The 22,107-nt window shown below is 32.4% G+C and overlaps 1 protein-coding gene across 1 annotated transcript in view; it reads left to right on the forward strand.

Annotated features, from left to right (window-relative positions):
* The first annotated feature begins 3,327 nt into the window (after window positions 1–3,327).
* The window catches only part of LOC129798492 (cadherin-99C), a 61,538-nt gene continuing 42,758 nt past the window's right edge, over window positions 3,328–22,107 (forward strand). Inside the window, exon 1 of the mRNA XM_055841666.1 lies at window positions 3,328–3,575. The gene's annotated coding sequence lies outside the window, so the exon portion shown is untranslated. The remainder of the gene's footprint in view (window positions 3,576–22,107) is intronic.

Genomic DNA, 22,107 nt, shown 5'->3' on the forward strand with positions numbered 1-22,107 from the left:
GAGAGATAATAAAAACGTGCTCTCTGCGAAACTAGCGCTCATGCGGCAAATACTCAAAATAAAATGTGTCTTGGATAAATACATTACACTGGATGCACTGGATACCCAGTAGTGTAAGGAGTTAAAACGCGCCTTTTTCGTCTTTCGATACATACACTGAGGTTAAAAATTATAAAGCCATTTAATTTTTTTTACTGACGAGCTGGGGGGTTACTCAAAAAGGCCTCTCTATTGCCCCCTCTAGATGCTATGCTCAATAATCAACGATTTTTTTTAGTTAGTTTTGAAGACTGGACTGGGTTGATTTGATGGATTTTATGCTACATACCTCTCACTTTTTTAACTCTTTCGTCTCCTTTGGGACTCTGGGTACCCATGGAAAAAAGAATTTTTTTAGACTATTTAGAATCGATAAAATTCCGATTCTTGTGGATGATTACAAACTATAAGGATGTCCAAATCTAGGATATTTTTTGCAGGATCCTAATTAACTCATGAGCTTAGATATTTTTGGTCAAAAATCGTGAATTTTCGATTTTCTGTTTCCTTGCAAATATTGTGACTTTTTTGATATTTCTAGACCAGAATAAGGAAAAACCTCTCGGGGTCAATAAGTATGATGACTAACAATTACAGAGATTACATAAATTCGAAAAACAATTTTTTCATAAATTTTCAAAAAACCTGTTCAAACTTGTTGGGAATTCTCGTCCGCAAGAATCTAGAGGTCAAATGTAAGGTTATCCCGCCAATGCCCGCCATTTGCTTTTTGACACCAACCTTGTAAGAAAATTCCAAGCGGGAGCGAAATTTTTGCCAATATGGCCGATAATTTTGACATTTGGCAGCGAGGGAGATTGCTTTCGGGGAAGTTTTTCCTATTCTTCCAGATTTTGGTGAATTCTGATTGTCCAGGAAGTGTTTTTTTGGCTCTTGAGAAAGCTTAATGTGTCTGCAATAACATCGTGTTGAGAGAAATGTGTTTTAAAGTGTTATTCTGTGAAATATTTTGAGGAATCTGTTGGCAAGCAGGAGCTGGGTGTCCTTTTTAGCACTTCCTGGACATCTCAGAAGATACTGGTCAATAATTCTTCTTGTTTTAGTGATCAACATTGTAAAGGAGTCGCTTGACATGCAAAAATAATTCACAAAATTGATATTATTGTCTTTTGGAAAATTGAAGTTTGTCCAATTTTGTATCCTTTGCGTTCTTTAGGGGACGAGAGTTCCCATGAGTTTTCCAATTTTCCAGAGGCGGAGAAAATTCTTTCTCTACAAAAGTATCATATTTGACCACTAAGACTTACAATAAAGTGAGTTTTACTGAAATTCGTTCGCTGGATATGTTGTGGTCCGGAAAGAGTTAAGGTAGATATCCGCGTTCATCGTCCCTGTTATGAAAAATTCTTCGCTGCGACGTCCACAAGAGCAGATTACCATCCAAATCACATATTTCTTCGGGAACTTGTCGTACTCTTTGAACCTGTACTTGCTGGCTACACCCGTACGAGTCTTCCCCGTGTAAAACTGTTGGCCGGACAACTGTGTAAATTCACTTTTTACGACAGTTTCGTCGTCCATTAAAATGCATCCTTTAAAGAATTTCAAAACTCGATCACTCAGATTTCTCGACCACGTTTTGACACTTTGCCTTTGCTTTTCCGTGCGATAGGGAGCAGCTTGAGCTTTGTACGTTATCAATTCGTTATTCTCTTTGATTCTCTGCACTAAGCTCTTGGAGATACCCAGCTTTTTGTCCACATCTCTGACTGAAAGGCAAGGTTGCTTCTGGAAAAGCGCCAACACTCTCTTCTCCATCCTCTTGTCTACAGCTCCAGGTTTTCTGCCACATCCTGGCTATCGAACAACAGTCTTGAGTTCCTTGAAGCGTAATATAACCCTTCGCACCGTGGATGGATACTTTCCGGTGATCCTTACGATTTCAGAATAGCTCGCTTTTGGATTCTTTAGGTACGTGTCCACGATCAATTTGCGCAGGTTCTCCATTTTTATCACTTTTCTCAGCCAAAACACAACCTTTTTCAATATTTTTTTCAGAAATGAAAAGCTGATGAAATTCTCTTGAGACTTCAAAAAAAAAATTAAAACAAAACTCAATTCCTATTGTGACTAACTTCATGTCGAAAACTTGGATTTAAATCCAGGACACGCTTTACACGCACTTTTATAACAAATTCAATCACTTCACGCTTTTTTTATTGATAGTTCGTTATCAAATTGATGTCCATTTGCCTGGGGTTGACCAAAAAATCGGAAAAGACATTATCTTCCTTTTGTGGAAGAACATTTTTTTATAGCGGTCCTCGGTGGTTAGGTATATCTAAAAAGAAAGTTCAAGATTTACTCACTAAATGAAATCTTCAGATTCGAGGTTTTCACTGATCATGGAAATTTATTTTTTCACTCCCTAGCACTGTACTTCATCACTAAACACTATTCACTCCAGTTCTTGGCCAAAAAGATCATCCTTGCCTTAAGTACTGTTAACCAAATTTTATTTAAAAAGCGTTCTTCGCGTAGTCTTACGATTTTTTTTTCTGTAATCATCTATGTCTTAATCTACCTCATCTTCCCCTAATACATTTAGATACATATCTCCATATCTCGTTATCAAATTTATGAATTCAAACTATTCTTAAACATTTCGTTTCCCTAAACAATATAATTAGGAATTCCTTATTTAACTATTTACATGGTTCAGTGATTATGTTGATTCAAAAAGAGATCGTTTTTGCGTTGATTGAGTCCTTGGTATGTCCATCACAGGTGAAAAGTCACTCTCATACTTGACCATTTTGCATTTGGGTGTAAATTAAAGACCCACCTGTTGCTCTCATGCTCCCACTTCTCTTTCTCTCTAAAGGTATATATCATTTCTTGGGAGGTAAAAAATACAAAGATATCTTTTGGTGGTGAGAAAAAAATATCATCTTTTCTTATTTGTAATTCCATTGTAAAGGAAAATCAAATATTTCAATCACTGTGGTTGTTGATGGAAAAAAAATATAGGGAATTCAGTAACCAAATTTAATCACTTTCATTCAAACCTGAGAAAGTTCATCTTGTTAAGGCTTTTTGCCACGACTTCAACACTTCAAGTCGTTCAATTCAACAAAATCTTAAAAGCTTACTCTAGCCTTTTGTATGACACATACATATGTATACATAAGATGGATACATAAAATTCTGTACATTATGCTATAGGTAACCTGTATGAGTTTACATGTATTAATGCACAGGTTTTATAGCTTACCTCAGCATTCTCTTTTGTGGGTCTTAGCTTTCCCACTCTGCCACTGTTGAGTTAGTTTTGAGTTAACTCTCCGCAAAGAACGACCGTTGTGGATATATTTTTACATTCGGCTTATGTTGACTTTCCATAAATAGTCTTTACATATAATTAAGAAGGTAAAAAAAAGAGGCTTATTGATGTAGTTCGTGAATTTTGCTGGACATTTTATTGAGATTGTGCTTCAGTGTGTGATTGTGTTGTGAAAAAGAAGTGGACAAGAGACTTTTTAAGAGGAATATATAGCTAAAAGTAAAAGAACAAAGTAAGGGATTTTTTTTCTACATAAATTTCATCCATCTTTTGCTCAATATTATGTACAAAGTCTGTTGAGATGATAAAATAATTTGATCTCAAACTTTAGTCAATTTGAATTCTCATGGATATTCTTGGTGTATTGTGTGTCAATGGCCACCTTCAGATTAATCCATTCTCTTGTTTTGTGCTCCATTTTACTTGCGTGGAGCATTGCCGCTCTGAATATGGATAGGGAAGTGAGCGTGTATGACAGCCTGCTGATGAGATTTTGAGTTAGTGTGCGAGTTTTAGAATGCTCAATTGTTTGCATGCGGGATGCTCCCACATTTTCTTAGTTTTTCCCTATTTTCTTAAGTTTTTGTGAAAAAATAACATTGAAATTACTTAAAACAAGTGGCTTTTTAACATATTGTGATGAAAAACGAATGAAAACAGTCCAAGAAATGTTTAAAATCGCTAAAAGAACGAAACATAACCTAAATTTTGAAGTGTCAAATGGACTCCGATATTTTACTTCGAAAATGGGGCCTAAGTTATTAAATGGGGCTTAGAAATCGGTAAAACTTGGTTCTATGATTCATGTGCAAGTAGTTATCAGTGATTTTTACTCGAAATTAAGTTAATTTTTAATAGTTTTAACGCAATCAAAATACACCAATAACTCCCTGATAGTTAACTCCCGGACGGACTTTATGGAAGAATGGGGCCTCTTTTTTTAGTGGATTGTCAATAAATGTTAGAAAAGTGATTCTTTCGATCATCTAAAATAGGTCCTCAGTAATTTTAACCAGAAATTAAGTGATTTTTGTGTAGTTTTGAATGACACAAAATACATGAAGAACTCCCGGATAGTTCATTCCCTGACATTTCTACAAGATTGAAGCTCAGTTGCTCAGTGATGAACTGGAAAAAAATTGGGGAATATCGCAAATATTCGGGATGCAATTATAAAATATTTTTTTCTGTGGATGGTCATCTCGCAAATAAACGAAAGTAATGTAAACCAACAACTTGTGGACTACGTAAGGAAGTACCAAGAAATGTTAAAAAGTGATTACTTGACCAGACGGCCTATCGATGATCTCGCCAGAGATTATGTTGCAGGATTTGCTTCTCATTCGACGATAAAACACGTAAGCTGCCAAGGATGTATATTTCTTTGGGAATTTGCTTTTAAGCAATTATACAAAAAATGTGAACTCCTGCTTGGACGATAATAACTCTGACAAAGACAAAAAAGTCTACCATTTTCATAAGTGACGATAGTTTTTTAAATAAAACTTGATTTCATCTCTACTCAGATTTTTTAATATCTCCATTTTGCATTTCTTTTACAGCGTTTAATCAATTTTTGATATCTACTAGTAGAATTTAATTGAACTAATGCTTAAAATATTTAATTGATTAAATATTCAACTGAATAATAAAAATATAATACTAAAGAAAAAATATCTAAAACGTATAATGCTTTAAGATAATAAATTTTGATAGAATTCGAAAAGTCTTATGATATAGTCACATTTCATCTGGGAAACACGAAAATTATTATTTTATTTTAGGAGAAATTGCGCTTGCAATAAATGATAAAATGCATGGAAAAAACTTAAGGAAATCCTATAAAATTATCTTAAAATACTTTTTTTAAATTTTAAACAAATTCCAACGCGGAACGCATTGTGCTGCTGCACTGAACACCTCAGAGCGGCAATGTTCGCTTGCACGTATGTGTGTTAGTGTGACTTTGGCATCAGCAGGCTGTCATACACGCTCACTTCCCTATCCATATTCAGAGCGGCAATGCGTGGAGGAAAAACCAGTTGGATGGTATAAGACAGAGTGAAAAAGACAGAGATACTTCGATTAAGATCAGGAATTTCTGAATTACTTTATATATACATTTATGTGGTAGTGTATGAAAAGGATCAGATCGCAACTTTGATAGAAATATGAACAGGTCTTTTGATAAAATTGTTATATATACAGCAAAACTCAAAACCACCTACTTGTATTCCTCGGATGTGGGAAACAATTACTTAGAAATGCTAATCTTTTCTTGTGGTCAGAGGATTTTTATTGTAAATCAAAAGAAATATCTTCTTGAAAAGTTTATCAAAAGAAAAAAAAAAAAGAGATTGTACGGAACAGAAATGGTTGATCTCATCTTTTTTTATTTTGGATTTGAATTGAAAAGAACTTTTACTCCAACTAGCCACAAATTCATTTTTTTTCTCAGGCCGAAGGCCAAAAGCCTCACACTTCACTTTGATTTTTATACCACTCTTTTATTCTTGATATTCTTTTTCAAAAAGAAAAATCAAACAATAATTTATGTACCTTTACTAATCATTTAAATAATGAAAAGTAATGAAATGTTCTTTCTGAGAAATAACTACAGTGGTGGTAGGGAAAATAATGCCGATTTAATTTAAGTTTTAAGATATGCGGTAAGCGTACCTAATTTCGGCCAGCTCGCAATTTCGGCCACTGTTTTATTCCTTGAATTTCTACACCGAGAAAAATTTGGATGGTATTTTCTACACATCGTGTCTTTAAATTCTACTGCCTCAAAAGATAGTAGAAAATACCATCCTCCATAGAAACTTTCCTTTAGAATCTACCATCTTGACATTTTAAAATTGACTATCCAATGGATAGTAAATTCTAATAGCCGGATGGTAAAATCTACTATCCTCCTTTAGATTTTACCTTGACCTCTCTTAGAGTCTAATATCCGGGTAGTAAATTTTACTGGCCGCATATTAGATGTTAAAATTTATCTGGAAGACAGTAAATTTTATCGGAGGATAGTAATTTGGATTGAAATTACTACACTCAGAAAAATAATTGAGTAAAACTCACTCGAATCGATGCTGAATTGACTCTTTTTCGTTGTGATTTTCGATTAACTATATTTTAGAATTGATTTTACTTCTATTTAGGTGTAATATTCGGAAGAGTTGTTTTAACTTTTTTTTTCTTAAAAATTATATGACAAAAGAGAGTAAATAACTCTTTTTAAGAATGAAAATGACACGTTATAAGAGTTAAAATAACTCGTTCTAAGAGTTAAAAATAATCTTTTTTGGAGTTAAAATAAATCTTTCAAATCCCAAAATGGATAGATTTTGCAATTTTATGTTTTTTTTTATTTTATTATTTTCTTTATTCACATTTTCTTGATCTCAAGCTTCCTATATTCCGATCGAAATATCACGTATGATGCACGCACATATCTTCATGAAACACTATTAGGCATATTTGTGGAGCTCAGAAGCAAAATGACACATATCCTATAGTTAAAGCATAGAATATGTGTCATTTTGCCTCTGAGCTCCACATTTCTAGTTGATGTTCCATATGAACTTTGTCACATGAAAATTTTCTTGACTGAAGTATAGTCTTAAAACGAAAACACTTAAGCATATACTTCAGTCGAGATGAAATTTTACATAGAAAAAAGAGTAATAATTACATCGATATCCGACGAATTAATTCAATTCGCATGAAGCGTTGTTTCAACTCTATATTTACTAAAATTTACAACGAAAAAGAGATACAATTACATCGATAGTCGTAGAGTTAATTCAACTCTGCCATAGAGTTATTTTAAGTTTTTAGGTTTATTCTTAGTGTATCCAAGCCAGTAAAATTTGCCATCCTGCTGTTAGAATGTCATTTTGGAATATCGCGGGTGCCGATGCACCGGTTCCCGATATGCTTTGAATACATTATAGCAATTCGTGACGCAGCTGGAAGATGCTTGACTGTCATCACAAAGGTCGCGTGTTCAAATCTCGGCGCAAGTCGCCAATGTCGGAAAAAGATTTTCATGTACCAAAATGGCTTGAAATACAGAGAATGTCATCCAAAAAGGGCCCCAAGCCCTCAAACAATGGCCAAAAATCAATGAAAATAAGGAAAAATAAATTTTTCCGAAATTTTTCATTCTAATATCCGGATAGTAAAATTTACTATCCTGCCAGTAAAATTTACCATCCGGCTAGTAAAATCAAATATCCGGGATATTAGAATTTACTATCCCCGGCTATTAGAATTTACTATCCGGCTATTAGAATTTACTATCCATGCAATAGATTCTACAATTTTTGACAGTCCAATTTAATATCGCGTTTGCTGGGTGACTTTTTTACTATCCGGCCATTAGAAATGTATGGTAAATGGTAACTTTGGTACTGTGGATGGTAAATTTTACCATCCACATTTTTCTCGGTGTATGAATTTTTAGTAGTTTTAGTTTAGAATATGCAAAAATAACAAAAAATGTGAAAAAGGCATTGGAAGAATTCCAGAAGGGCAAGGAACTATGGGAATAAAAGTGGCCGAAATAAGCCACCAAGGCTATGTCTATATTTTTATTCATTTTAAAATGTATTAAGAATGATTTTAGAGAAAACAAATACGATAAGCTATCTACAAGGTTCTAAGTAACTCTCCCTTAAAAGAATTAACAAAAAATATCAATTTGTATTAAAAATATTACATTTAAAACTTAAGACTTTGGCGGCCAAATGTTTGGCTTTTGCATGCAATTGTACCCAAATTTGGTACACTTACCCTGTTTAAAACAGTAACGCAGTAGAACTCCGCTATAGGCCATCGCACTGTAGTCCACAATTTATCTACCGTTGATTTCAAAACACATTATTTTTAAGTTAGGTTATGTTTTTTAGTACGCGACATGCAATGTTGTCATAATTATTTTAATATTTTTGGCAAACTTTATTGAGTATTTGTGATAATTGTGATCCATAATGAAGAGAGCGAGGACAAGTACCACAATCGCAAAGAAAGTGGAAGCCATCGAGCAATTTTAATACTAAGAGTCGTTGATAATTTTAAAAATGACATGTACTAGTGCGACCTAAGTGTCAAATCTGGAACCAAATATGGCCTATAGCGGGGCTCTACTGCATATCCCTCCAGATATGCCAAAAAAGAATACTTTTACCTTAATTTAGTTCAATGTTACAAAAATCCACAAACTTTTAGAACCAGATGTTCTTTGGGATGCACCACAACTTTTTAAACCATACGAACTTTGTCGTACTACCGTTTGTGGCGCTAGTGCTTCACAATCACATTTCGTAGATTTTTCAAGATCAAACCTAAAACACTCTTCAAAAATCATATTTCTTGTTCAATGTTTATCAAGAATATCTTTTAATATTTGAAAAATATATTCGATTTAAATTACCAGGCTGAACAGAAATTAGGGAATCGTAAAAGGAAGAAACATAATAGCAGAACTAACTTTATTTTTTTGAGTAATCTTTTTCCCCTATATCTTCCTTGGGACTCTGAGTACCCCAGAATACCCCGAGTGGGAAGAGTGATTTTTTGGACTATTTAAAATTGTTTAAATTTTGGTTCTTGTGTCCAAATCTAGAATATTTTTTGTAAGAGCTTGATTAATTTCTGAATTGGAATTGGCTTTACTGAATATGATGCGGTCCCAAAAGAGTTAATCTTAATCTTAATAGAAAGCCAAATTAGTTTTGTTAAACTATTTATATGAGCGTTACCATTAAGAAGCTTTTTCTTACATAGTTCTTTTGCAAAATATATTGTAGGGATAGATGGGGCTACTTTGAGCTGTGAGCCCAGAAAACTATGGGCTTTAACGTAATGTAATTCAGGTAGACAACATAATTGTGGAACTAAATAAAATAATTGTAAGGCGTAGCTTCTTTTAACAATATGCGAATCGTATATCAATTTAGCCCCACCTCCCCCTACTCGTGTATTTAAAATTCCTATTTTATGAGCAATTTTATGCATATAATCACACTTAGGTCGTCTTCAGTTAGCAATAACATGGACTTTTTTTATGATTTGGGTATTGATGCGCTTATGGGCGTCCACTGCATGGATCATCTTCAATGCTTGTAGATCATTTTGACTCTCAACTATTCAACTTCAAACCCATTACTTTGAAGGAACAGATGCTAATAGCATACATTTATGATTTAGAATAAATTTCCATTGTCCTTTAAATTTTTATTTTAACAAAGTTTCTTTGGAATTCAATTTTTTCCATTTTTGAAAATGAACGTCTGACTTCATTGAATTGGAAGATAAAAAACAATCGCCAGATTTAAATGAAATAAATTCATATAAGGAAGAGATAGGGGGAGGTGGGGCTACTTTGACCGGTGGGGCTAGATTGTTATACGACTTTTTCGCCTATTTCTAAATGAAGCTGATCCTTACAATAATTTTATATAGATCCACAATTATTTTGTCTATCCAAATTGCATCACGTTAAAACCCAGTTTCCTTTAGAAATATGCGAAATAATCGTATAACAATGTAGCCCCACCTGCCCCTACTTTTTTTTAAATGTGAGACAAATCAATCAAAATTTTGATCTTCTAATATTAATTTAATATGGATTTTAATATATCTAACAGGTTCAATCTCTATATAATCCTAATAGAAATTCAGAAACTATTAAAGAACTATTTCTAAAATAAAATACTGCTCTGCCAAATATACAAATTGACTCCTACGCGCCGCTTCGTCTCCAACAGTTATTATACAAATATTTACGCTTTTAGAATAAATTATCTTAAATATTGACAAAAAGAAATTCAGAATTGACTAACAGGTTTATGAATGAAGGCTTACAAAGAAGTTCCGCTGATCTTATACAAATCCTAAGATTCTGTCTAATAATTTTCTCAATTAGTTGGTTAGCTATCCGAAAGCGATCCTAAACATTGGCATTGTTTTTTCTATCACCACTGTATTCGAGAAGAACATATTACGAAGATAATAATTTAAAATGAAAATTGAGATATCCATAAAGTTGCATTGCGAATTTTATAATTAAAATTTATGCATTAAATTATATTAAGAAAAAAAAACTCTTTGCTATTTTCTAATTTGAAACAGTCCACTAAAATGTAATAACACAGACACCAATAACATTATATGTTATTTGATTTAAATTTAATGTGTTAATCTCTCTTAGAAATTCACTTTTTTTTCTCCAGATATGTAAGAGAGTAAGAGGTATCTTTTTGTGAGGCAATCAACCCAAAAATTAAGAAGTTACACGAACAAGAGTCTTAAGAGATACACAAGCCCCATGAGAGTATTAGACGTGAGGAAAGGTTCAATAGTTTTGAAATCATATTACACATACCGTCACAATTTAAATGAGACATAGTGTTATAAGGCAGCACAGGTATGGTGCGAAATAGGAAAGTACAAGAATAAGAGAAGTTCGTGAAACTCCTCACGCGGTTTACCTCAATATCTTGGCTATCGTTCACCTGTCGCTTCTTTCATGACTTGTTCATGCAGCAAAAGAACCCTACATCTTTTTCTATTCTTCTGTGTGGCTAACAAAAATTCTTGAGCGTGTGCTGTGCTACATAGTTGGAAAATAAGAAAGACAGAACGGTGCATATAAGACAAACAATTCACAGTTTTCTCAAAGCACAACAGCTGAATGTTATAGAAAACGGGATAAGTGATTTTTATATAAGCTTATACAGTAATTAAATCTTTTTTGGGTAATATCAATCCGTTTTATATATTTAATCCTAAACTAAGGGGCGTACTTAGCTGACCATGAAGGAGGTGCGGTAGTTCCGTTTAGGTGTACATTTAAAAAGAGTGCAGCAGATTGGGCAGTATTTTATAACAATTTTTTTTTTAAATTTATTATCATCTCTCTGTTGTTTGACCACTGCTCTACCGCCACTGGTGTTACCGTACTATCACACTAGGATTTTTTTCAATTTGTAAATTCAATTCAATTTTTAGATGACTTGCTCATCTGCGTTATTTTGCATTAAAAATCATTTTAAATGATATATTTTCGCTCATTTAGTGATATAAACTAATACTTGGCCCACCAAAACATGTTTAAACAAACTAAAATAGCATAAATGTGGTTGCTCAATTAAATTTTGAATTCAGCAAATTAAAATGTTAAAATTGCTCATTAATTTCAATTTTATTGCAGTTAAACAAGTAGCCTTTTGAACAAAATTTATTTACTCGTTATTTAATATTATTTATGGCAAAAAAATAAAATAAGTACAGTGATTAGTGATAAACTTGTACGCGAGTGAAGCTTCAGTATCGGGAGCAATTTGCTAAGTTCCTGCAAAGCCATTCGAAGAAAATTGTTGTGTCAAGAAATCACATTTGGGATGACTTCCATACAGATTTTAAACAAAACTGTAAAAGAGTCTCTTTATGAGCCCTCTTGCCTACAACTTTTTCTTCTGACCTTGGTGATTCTTCTGAATAAAAGATATATGACTTATAAGACATTTTAATTACGATCACACATTTTCCGGAGTCATTCACAATCACAAATCTTGCGGCACTATTTAAAATTGAGCAAATTTCTTGCAAAATGTGTCTTAGCTGTTAGAATTTTCAAGTAAATTCTAGAAATCTTATAATGCTCAATTGGCTCAATTGAATTTAAAATTAAAACGTGAAAAATTCTAGTGTGATAGCACCGTTTAGATAACTAGATTTATCAAATGTCGTCATCTAAATGACCTTTGATCGCCTTTATTCAGAATATACGAGTATATTACACTTTTTGAGTATGATACGTTCCATTTAATAATTAAGCGTGTCTATAATCAAAGTTGCAGATGATTTCCAATTATTGATAACTCATGGAGTTTCCTTGTTAGACTAAAAATTACAACAAAGAAGCACACCTTCCAGATAAATAAATGGATGTTGTGTAAAGCTAACCTGTGATTTAAAGAAATTTTAATGAATTTGTATAAATGTAGGTGTTCCAAGACACCTATAAAATATTGATCTTATAAAATATCTGACCCTTAGTGGTTTGTGTTAAACTATATGCAATTAGTGCGACACCAATCAACTGCTACTTCGAGAAGAGTATTAGAAGAGATAAATCTAGAAGTGAAAGGAACAAAAATTTACTGGCAAGAAACTTGCTGAAAAGATTTTAGAACAAGTGCTTGAAAAGCCAATAGCTCTTGATCCCAATTCGACAGTAGAGGAGACTGGGGCAATATTTCTTAAAATGAAAATTTTTGATCATTGACAGTTTTCATGAACCTCCTTAATCGTACAAAGTTCTAAAAAAATTGGGCAATTATTGCGGAAAAAACCATGAAATTTTGGTTTCTGTTTTTGGAACACTTTTCTTACAGAAAATAGCAATACAGTAGACCCTCGCTAATTCGGCTCTTTTAAGAGCGGGCTACTTTTTAATTAGGGCAGCAGTTAAATTTGATAAGAGTTTAATGCCATTTTTTCAGTTTTCGAATGAAGCAAATAATACTCAAATTTGTAATGGTTTGTCTTAGTTATTATGTGATTTTGCATTATCAAAGGGTTTTCATAAAATTTACCATAAATATGAGTATCGAAACTTATTATAAATATGCAGAAGAATAAAAGATCGTTGCATTTCAAACAATTTGACGTCCAAATTTCTCTCTAATTCGGGTGATATTTCGATCCCAAATGCCCGAATTTCGGAGAGTCTACTCTGTATTGTCCATATTAGTTAAAGCAGATTTCCCGCTGAGGTAGAGAAAATTGGTCTTCTAAGAAGTTGTAAAGAATTAATGAAAAATGAAAAATGAACGTGATTTTTTGCACTTTATTTTTCTAAAGTGCTTCTGCATTATCGCCTTTCCTTTGCATTGATTCCTGTCTCGACTGTTATTCTTAGTCCTCGCTGTGTTCTAAAACTATCAAATACCGTCGTTGCGGGTGACTTTGCACTCGGGGGGTGACTTTGCACTCTGCTGTTCGTGAGACTTTGAACAATTCTAGCACTTATTGATGGTCTTCGCCGATCCGGTCTACCATGTCAAAGTATATAAGGATATGTTAAGTACCAAATAAGGTACAATGATCCTCAAAAGGATTCTTGTAGTTTCAGTAGTAGTCAATGAAATCCTAGTAAAGGTATTTTGTCAAAAAACGACTCCGCGAAAAAGTTATCTGAAGATGCAATTCCAAAATCGGATTCAGAGAAGTAAATTGCCCAAATCTATTCTAAATCTATCTGGCTAGAATAAACCACTTCGATTTTGTTCATTATTTTTATTAAAATACTCTTTTTTCACTATAATCTTCGTAAGAACGCATGATTTATATTATAAAATTGCATGTAATGGTCTTTCTTAAGCTTTATTATAGAAGTATTTGGCTAAAAATTATCCAATTTTTTGATAATTTAAGATAAAATGACCGAGATCTACAAGATGGTGTGGTTGCCATCTTGGTTTGACGTTTCTGTCCGACATTTTGAATAACTGTCAAAACAAAAATCTCATCCGATTGAGCTGAAATTTTAGTATGTTCTAGCTGATGTCAAAACCTTTTCAGAACATATATAACATCCGACTTAGGTCAAGCGATTGTCTGGATACTGGTGCTCTAAGTTCAAAATTTTGACATTTTCATGAATACTGAACTACGGAGAGCTTCTTTTATCGAAACCATCACAAAAAAGGCAGCACTATCGTTAGGCGATGAGATTTAAATAACAAACAAAAATAAACGTAATGTTTTTCTTTGTAACAGCATATTATTTGAAGATCTGAAAAACTGTTTTGCAAAAATGAAAAAAATAAAAAAATAAATAAATGCACTTTTCATTTTTTTTTAGTTATGTAAGAGTAAATAAATATATAAAATAAAAGCCTTAACCATTTTTAATGGTTATTGAGGCATTTCGTTTAGGTTTTAAAATTAAGGATTAGTAAATATAGATCGCCAAAATATGAATATTTCAAAATTTTAAAATTTGAGCCTCTGTATCTAGGTAAATACTTGACGTAGACTGGAACATAGATACGTTCTGAAAGGTTTTGACATCAGCTACAACATACTAAAATTTCAACCCAATCGGACCAGTTTTAGGTTTTGACAGTTATTCAAAATGGCAGACAGAAACGTCAAATGAAGATGGCGATCATGTCATCTTGTAGATCTCGTGCATATTACCCTTAGACGTGAAGATCTTCATTGTCGTTTATTATCAGAAATTGTTGATTTTTTAGTATTTATTAAAAAGTGCAAAGTCACCCGCACCTTACCCCAAGTGCAAGCCTTTTTTCTTGATTTTTTTCAACATAGTAAAATTTTATAAAATTAATGCTAGTGGCACAAAATCCATTCATTAACAACTGAATACAAATAATTTTACTCAAAAACCCCCCTCCCTTCACTTTAACTATACACTTTTAGAGGGCAAAGTTGAAAAACAGCGAAAAAACGTGCAAAGTCACCCGCAACGACGGTACTCAAGACAGGGGCCAAGACAAAAATAAAGTCGATTATGTAGAAGCCCTTAAGAACATTAAAGTTCTAAAAACAATGAGAATTTTCCATTGGAATAGCACCATAAGTCTCCTATAAAAACATGTCAATATGATATCTATTCATTTATGAGAGAAAAACGTCAAAGATTACCCCATGTCTAACAAAATTTGCCCTAGAAATTTTGAGAATTTTCACAAAATCGACTTTTAGAAAGTGGCTCGACAACCATTTCTTTTGAGATATAGGAAAGCTATTTTCCGAGAAGTTGTAGAACGGTAAATTCCTATAGGAATATACTCATCATAAATCTGCAAAGTTCTCAGAGAGCTCATGCTAAATTGAAATATCTGTTTAGACCAATATTGCCCCAGTTTACCCTACTTTTGTAAATATTCATGACATCCAATTTATTTAATTTATAAAATTTCATAGTATTGATGTTTGCAACTGCGAACAACACTTCTGCATATCCCTTAATATTATCATCAGAAGATTTAACCGATTGTTTATTTTGATGTAAAACATATTGTGAAATAAGCAGAGGAGTTAAACGATAAAAAATAAATATCTGAGTCATACAGAAGCTAGGCAGGCATCTTGCGAAAATGCAAGTACAGTAGACTCTCTCTCAATCGGGCATATGGGGCAAAATGTCAGCCAAATAATCGATAGATTTGGGCGTCAAAGTTATTGTAAATTCTACAAAAAAAAACGCTTAATTATAAAGAATCATGATAATATAAGAGGAGCTACAGCGAATTTAAGCAAATTTTCTTCATAATTAAACGTGTAAATTGTTAACAACATTTTTCGACCGATTGAAAAAGAGCCGATTGAGCGAGAGCCTACTGTAGATGAATGTCAAATGTTTGAAAGTCGCTTTAGGAGGATTTTAAAAGGTTTCAGTTAATTTAGATACGCTTCTGTTTTCAGAAATAGCATTCGAAAAATCTTAAAGAAATATTAGCATTTTGGGAATAGTAGTAGAAGTCATGGGTCCCTTACGGGCTTTAGTTCTAAAGCTTAGCTATATGGTTTAATTCGTTTAACTGCTCTAATTTCTTAACAATGTTCTTTTTTTGGGAAAAATTAACTTAGGATCGGATTATTAAAGTTAAATAACCTATTAGATTCTCAAAAGGCAAGAAAATTGCTTGCTATTTAAGATTTTGAAACATTCAGGAACTAGACTAAACCTCTAGTTTTAGTCTGAAGATCGCTTTAGTCTAAGCTCCTTTGTATTTATGATAGTGCTTTGTAACCTCCCTTAACTGTGGACGTTTTTCTTTAATTAATGTCTTATAAAACATTCAAAATTCAAGGTTTTAAAAATAATAAATCTTGGTTTAGCTAACGCCTTATCTGTCTTATCCTTAGTACTCCACTATCTTAATTGGGCTAAAATTAATTAAAATTCCAGAAAATTTATAGACTTCATGGGCTATGAACATACACTGAGAAAAAAACGGGAGTGCGATTAACTTTTTCTCATAACTTTAACACTTTTTAGGTGTACAAATATATCAACGTTTTTTAATGTTAATTTTACACCTTTTTAAAGGTAAAAATAACATGAGAAAAGGGTAACTTTAACCCCTAATACACCTAAAAAGCATTTACACCGATTTCGGATCAATACTGCAGGGTAAAATAAACATTTCCGGAATGTTATTTTAACTTTTTCAGATTTTTCTCAGTATATGACATACATTGGTATATTAGTTATTTACTAAACGGGTGCATTAATTCTAGAAAAAAATTTGAAAGGTTTATTAATAATACAACTTTTTAAAATATGCAAACTTCAGCAAACTACCGCATGTGGTGCTCATGTTCCAGAATTCCAATGTGACGCAGGTGACGCACCTCTTTTTTCAAAAAATTTTCAATGATTCATGCGATTCATGTTTCTTAGCGTCATATGCAATTATCCACCGAGCAAATGAGGGTCAGACTGCAAGAAAAACCTAATATTGCGGATATTCACTTTTGATAGCATTTTAGAGGGGAAAGTTCTTTCAATAATTGCTATAACCACATACCATTTATCAATGGTATTTGAAAAATGATTTGTCATCTCGAAAAGGTCTTCTACACAGAAAATAATTATATACTTGGTGAATGAAAAGATGGAATATTGAATATATACAAGAAGAAAATGATCTTTCAAAATTTGATGAAAAGAAAGAATCTGTCCAATAACGTTTTGCTTAAAAAAAGACTTTCTCAACATCTGAGGAAATGATTGCTTCGCGAGGACGTAATCGATGAAGCGTTTCATGGAAGTATTTTGCAAAAGACGTGTCTTTAAAATTAAATTAGACAGGCAAATTTCATGAAATATAATCACTAGCCCACAAGTTTTGTTTCATGTTACAAACCAAATTACAATAGTCGTAATAAATTGACACGAATTGCAATATTGCTGGTTAAATGAATTACAAATAGTAGAAAAAAAGGTTTCTCATGGCTCCTTTTATGTTCAATTTCAATTTACTTGAGAGAAATTAAAATTAAAATGCGTGAAACATTTTTTTTTTAATTACAAAAAAGTGTCATTTAATGAATGGAATAAATTATTTCCGTCACCATTTTTTGAATATGTAAAAGTTCAACGAGTTAGAAGGTAATAATGTAGCTTGAAGAAGCCAAGAAAATAGCATTAGAATGTTGAAGAGATACATTCAGTTATAGTCTACTGACTTAATAAATTAACAACTTCATAAGTATATGATAATAAACAATTTAAAATAATTGTTAGTAATGCATGTACATCACATATTTTTATTTTTGCATCTCAATGCATTGTTTTAACTTTTTTTCCAATGAAAATTAGCTATAAATTTACTATAGAAAGACCAATTCTCACTGTATTCACTGAATGCATTATTATAATAACATTAAAAACATTCACACAATTTCATAGTGAATCAGTAGTTCACTGGGGATATGTAGCATTATTACAATAGGTAGCATTATGTACAATGTAGGTACATGTATTCATAAAAAAAAAGAGTGGAAAAGAGAAAAAAATGTTAGGCTAATAATACTCATTAGGTTTGAATTAGATTCAAAACAAAAGGACAAGATTATTATTATTCCGGATTTTTTTTTTAATTCACTAGAATAAGAATGGCTAACCGTTAGAACGTGGTATTCACGATTTTTAAATATTAAGCTGCATAATAAGAAAAAAAGCATGATAGTGCGTGATTATTCTGTCCAGCTATAATTTTTGCATTTCAAGAACATATTTTTTCACATGGAAGTCTTCAAGTAATCTGTAAGAAACAACGCAGTCTAAGTCTAATTTAATGATAATTTTTTGACGGATGATGATAGATCAAATGAACCCTCAATTACCATTGTTAGTCTTCTTTTGACTTAAAAGATATGCAATTCATCCATTTAATGTAAATTTTCCATATCAAAGCTTTGTCATATCGGTAAGAGAGAATGATCTGAATTTCTTTGGAAGGAGATTATTCTAGAATTTGAGGTTATGCATGACATAATCTTTAAGAAGAAGAACATTTCGAAAAAGACGATTACAGTAGAGTCTCGCTATAAGCCATCGCTCTATAGTCCACAATTTATCGACCGTTGATTTCAAAACACTAATTTTAAGTTAGGTTATGTTTTTTAGTATGCGACATGCATAATTATTTTAATATTTTTGGCAAACTTTATTAAGTAGTTGTGCGATAATTGTGATCCACAATGAAAAGAGCAAGGACAAGTACCACAATCGCAAAGAAAGTGGAAGCCGTCGAGCAATTTCAATACTAAAAATCGTTGATAATTTTAAAAAAGTACATGGACTATAGCGAGACTCTACTGTATATACAGTAGAGTTCCTCAAATTAGAACATTTGGGAGGTAGAGATGACATTTCTTACTCCTCAAATTTGAACAATATTTTCAAAAATGTAACGGAATTCACATGAAACCCACTTTCCCTAAATTAAGAAAAACAAATTTGAAGAATAAGGGAAGAGCACCAGCGATCGGCAGTGTTCCTTGGATCGTCAAGTTACCGTATTGTTGTATCAATTCAAATGAATTTTTAAAAATTATTAACTACTTTTTGCCAATTAACTTTCACAAGAATGTAGCTTAGATTTAAATTATAACCAATTTTCCGTGAAACACTTGTTTGAATTTCTGACGATCCGAGGTACAGGGTACATAGTTCCAATTACACCTATATTTTATTAATTTATTGAAAAATTTAAAATTTAAATACACAGATATAGTTTAATGGATCACTAATATACCAATTAGCATACACAAAATATCAAATAAGTATTTTAAGGCGTATATTTTCAACTAAATATCGAATATGTCTCTTAACATTCCGATCCGGGGTGCTCTTCCCTTATATCAATGTAATTTATTGTGAAGTAAATGGAATTTGTTGCAGAAAGTAATATAATACGATAATATTATATTGAAGAAACATCAGAGAAAAATTGTTCTAATTCAGAATCCACGCAAAACTTTCTTCACATAACCTCAAATTTTACATTTTGAATTCAACCGTCGTTCAAATTTGAGGAGTTTAAATTTGGGGAACTCGACTGTATGTACAGTAGAGTCCCGCTATAGGCCATCGCTCTATAGTCCACAATTTATTGACCGTTGATTTCAAATCACTGATTTTAAGTTAGGTTATATTTTTAGTACGTGACATGCAATGTTGTCATAATTATTTTAATATTTTTGGCAAACTTTATTGAGTAGTTGTGATAATTGTGATCCATAATGAAAAGAGCGAGGACAAGTACCACAATCGCAAAGAAAGTGGAAGCCGTCAAGTAATTTCAATACCAAAAGTCGTTGGTAATTTTAAAAAATGACATGGACTATAGTGCGACCCAAGTGTCAAATCTGGAACCAAATGTGGACTATAGCGAGACTCTACTATACTTTCAAACTTGATATTCTTTGAATAGGGGGAAAATTTATTTTTTTCAAAACATAACGATGATTCCTTGTAGATAAGAAGGACCTGTTATTTATTGTCTAAGGTTAGAAAATGATCCATTTAATCCATTCAGTCAATGTACTAGAAATACTTGAGATAGAATGTTCATATCTGGGAATTAGTTTCTTACAGATCATATGTCGCGTATTTCCCGTTCACCATTTTGAGCAAAAATTGTGCATGACTTCACGCGAATCGAAAAAAGAACAACAAAGTGTATTTCCATCCCTTTCGGACTATTTTTTCCAAGTAATTGAAGGACTAAAGTTACTAAAAATCCATTCACGACTGCAATTCGGATAACAATTGCCCAGGAATAAATCACCTAATATCACTCTATTTGCGTATGATGTATAATACCATGGTAAGAAATGGGTTAAAATATCATATAAAAAGCGTTTGACTAAGAAGAAGACTAAGAAGAGACTAAGGATTTTTTATGTCAGATTTCGAGATTTTGCAACACAAAGTATACTTTGAATTTTTTTTGATTAGACTCACCATAACCTAAAATTTAAGAAAATAATTTATTTGATGAAAAAATAGAGACCGGTCTGTATTAATAATAAATGCAGTAAGCTATGCAAGTCATTCTGAGGAGGTATCGACCTCGGGGCAGCCCTAGAATAAGCTGGCTGAGTCAAATTCAGGATCCCGCCTTGAAGCACCTTGAGATCGAACGTCTTCGAAACTGATATGCGGTTGAAAATGATAATGATGATGATACATATATCATATTATAAATGCACTGTTTTTTATACTTGAACTTACGCCTACTTTTCCACAACGTTAGGTTATTTGAAAAAGTTAGGTTATGTTGAGGATAACCTAAAAATGTAACATTATTGTGAAGGCGTAAATTTTAGCCAATAGATGGAAAATGCGGGAAATCCACGAAAGAAAATGTAAGCAATACTCTATTTTGATAATTCTTGTTTTAAAAAACTTTAATCACGACCTTTTTGTATCGAGTATAGATAAAATATCAACTTAGAATTGCTTTAAAGAAAAAATAGAAGAATGAGATCATTTAATATCAATCCATATAACATAATTTTTCGATTCTTTTTTTAAGTGCAAACATTAAGGGTTAAAACAACTTTTCTATCTATTTATTCCAAGCATGGCAGGAGATCTTTCACTTGCTGCTACTTCATTTTTTTTTATAAGTTTACTTTTTTGTATAAGAGAAGTGCAGGGAAATTTTATTAAATCCGGTTTTTTACCATTTTTCTCATATGACACGAAAAATTTTATGCAAGGTGGAGAAATCACACACAGTTATGTATTACATACTCGTCTTTCACATTCACAACAGCTAAAAATCTCCGTGATCACTCATCAAAAGGGAGATAAAATGGAGATCTTTAAAAAGAAATGATGATGATCATGATTTTTGTTTTTCATTCAGTGCATTAGTGCTCTTATAGGGCTGCAATAAAATAAGCAATGAAGAAAAAAATAAAATCGTTTTTTCAAATGGATTGTTAGGAAATCTTCGTTCTTTCTATTCATAAGAAAACATTTGTAGGGGAAACTGGGGCACGACCAAACACGGGGTAGCACCAAACACTGCGATTTTTTAATCAGATATTCGACTTCAGAGGACAAGACTTAGGGTAGAGTCAGTACTTTTTCGCCAGTAAGCCCTTTTTCGCTACCTAAATTAAAATCACATTTTAAGAAAATTATGAGTTCGTGAAACTACGAAATGAGTGTTATTTCGTGAGCTCTAGCCAAATGAATCAGAAAACCATATCAGATGCTCCTCCGACTAGATTATTTGCAAGTTAATTAAAGAAATTGTCGACAAGGTGAACAGTCACCAAAAAAATATGGAGTTCTTAATAAACTTGTCAACGCTCGGACAAATTGTCTTCCATTATTTTATGTTTTTTCAATACAGTATTCGATATTTTTTCACTGAAAGTCAATCCTTTATTAACTAAGCTTTGTTCTAATATCATTTTTTAATAATGTTTTCCAAAAAAATAAAGAAATCCGGATGTGGTGTAATAGGGCTTACTTTTTTCGGTTGTGTGAGTACTTTTCGCCACTAATTTTTCCAAGCATTTTACAAGTGGCGCTCCTTGCGGAATTTAGTTGAAACAGGCGTAATTTTCAATTGATTTTTATCGCAAATAAAAAATGTGCAAAAAACCATTCGAAATACTCTTATACTTGTCTGGTATCGGTGCTAAATAAGAAAATTACTGTGACGTGTACTCTTGGGAGTTTTCGA

This window comes from Phlebotomus papatasi, chromosome 1 (assembly GCF_024763615.1).
Source record: "Phlebotomus papatasi isolate M1 chromosome 1, Ppap_2.1, whole genome shotgun sequence".
Classification (NCBI taxonomy): Eukaryota; Metazoa; Arthropoda; class Insecta; order Diptera; family Psychodidae; genus Phlebotomus; species Phlebotomus papatasi.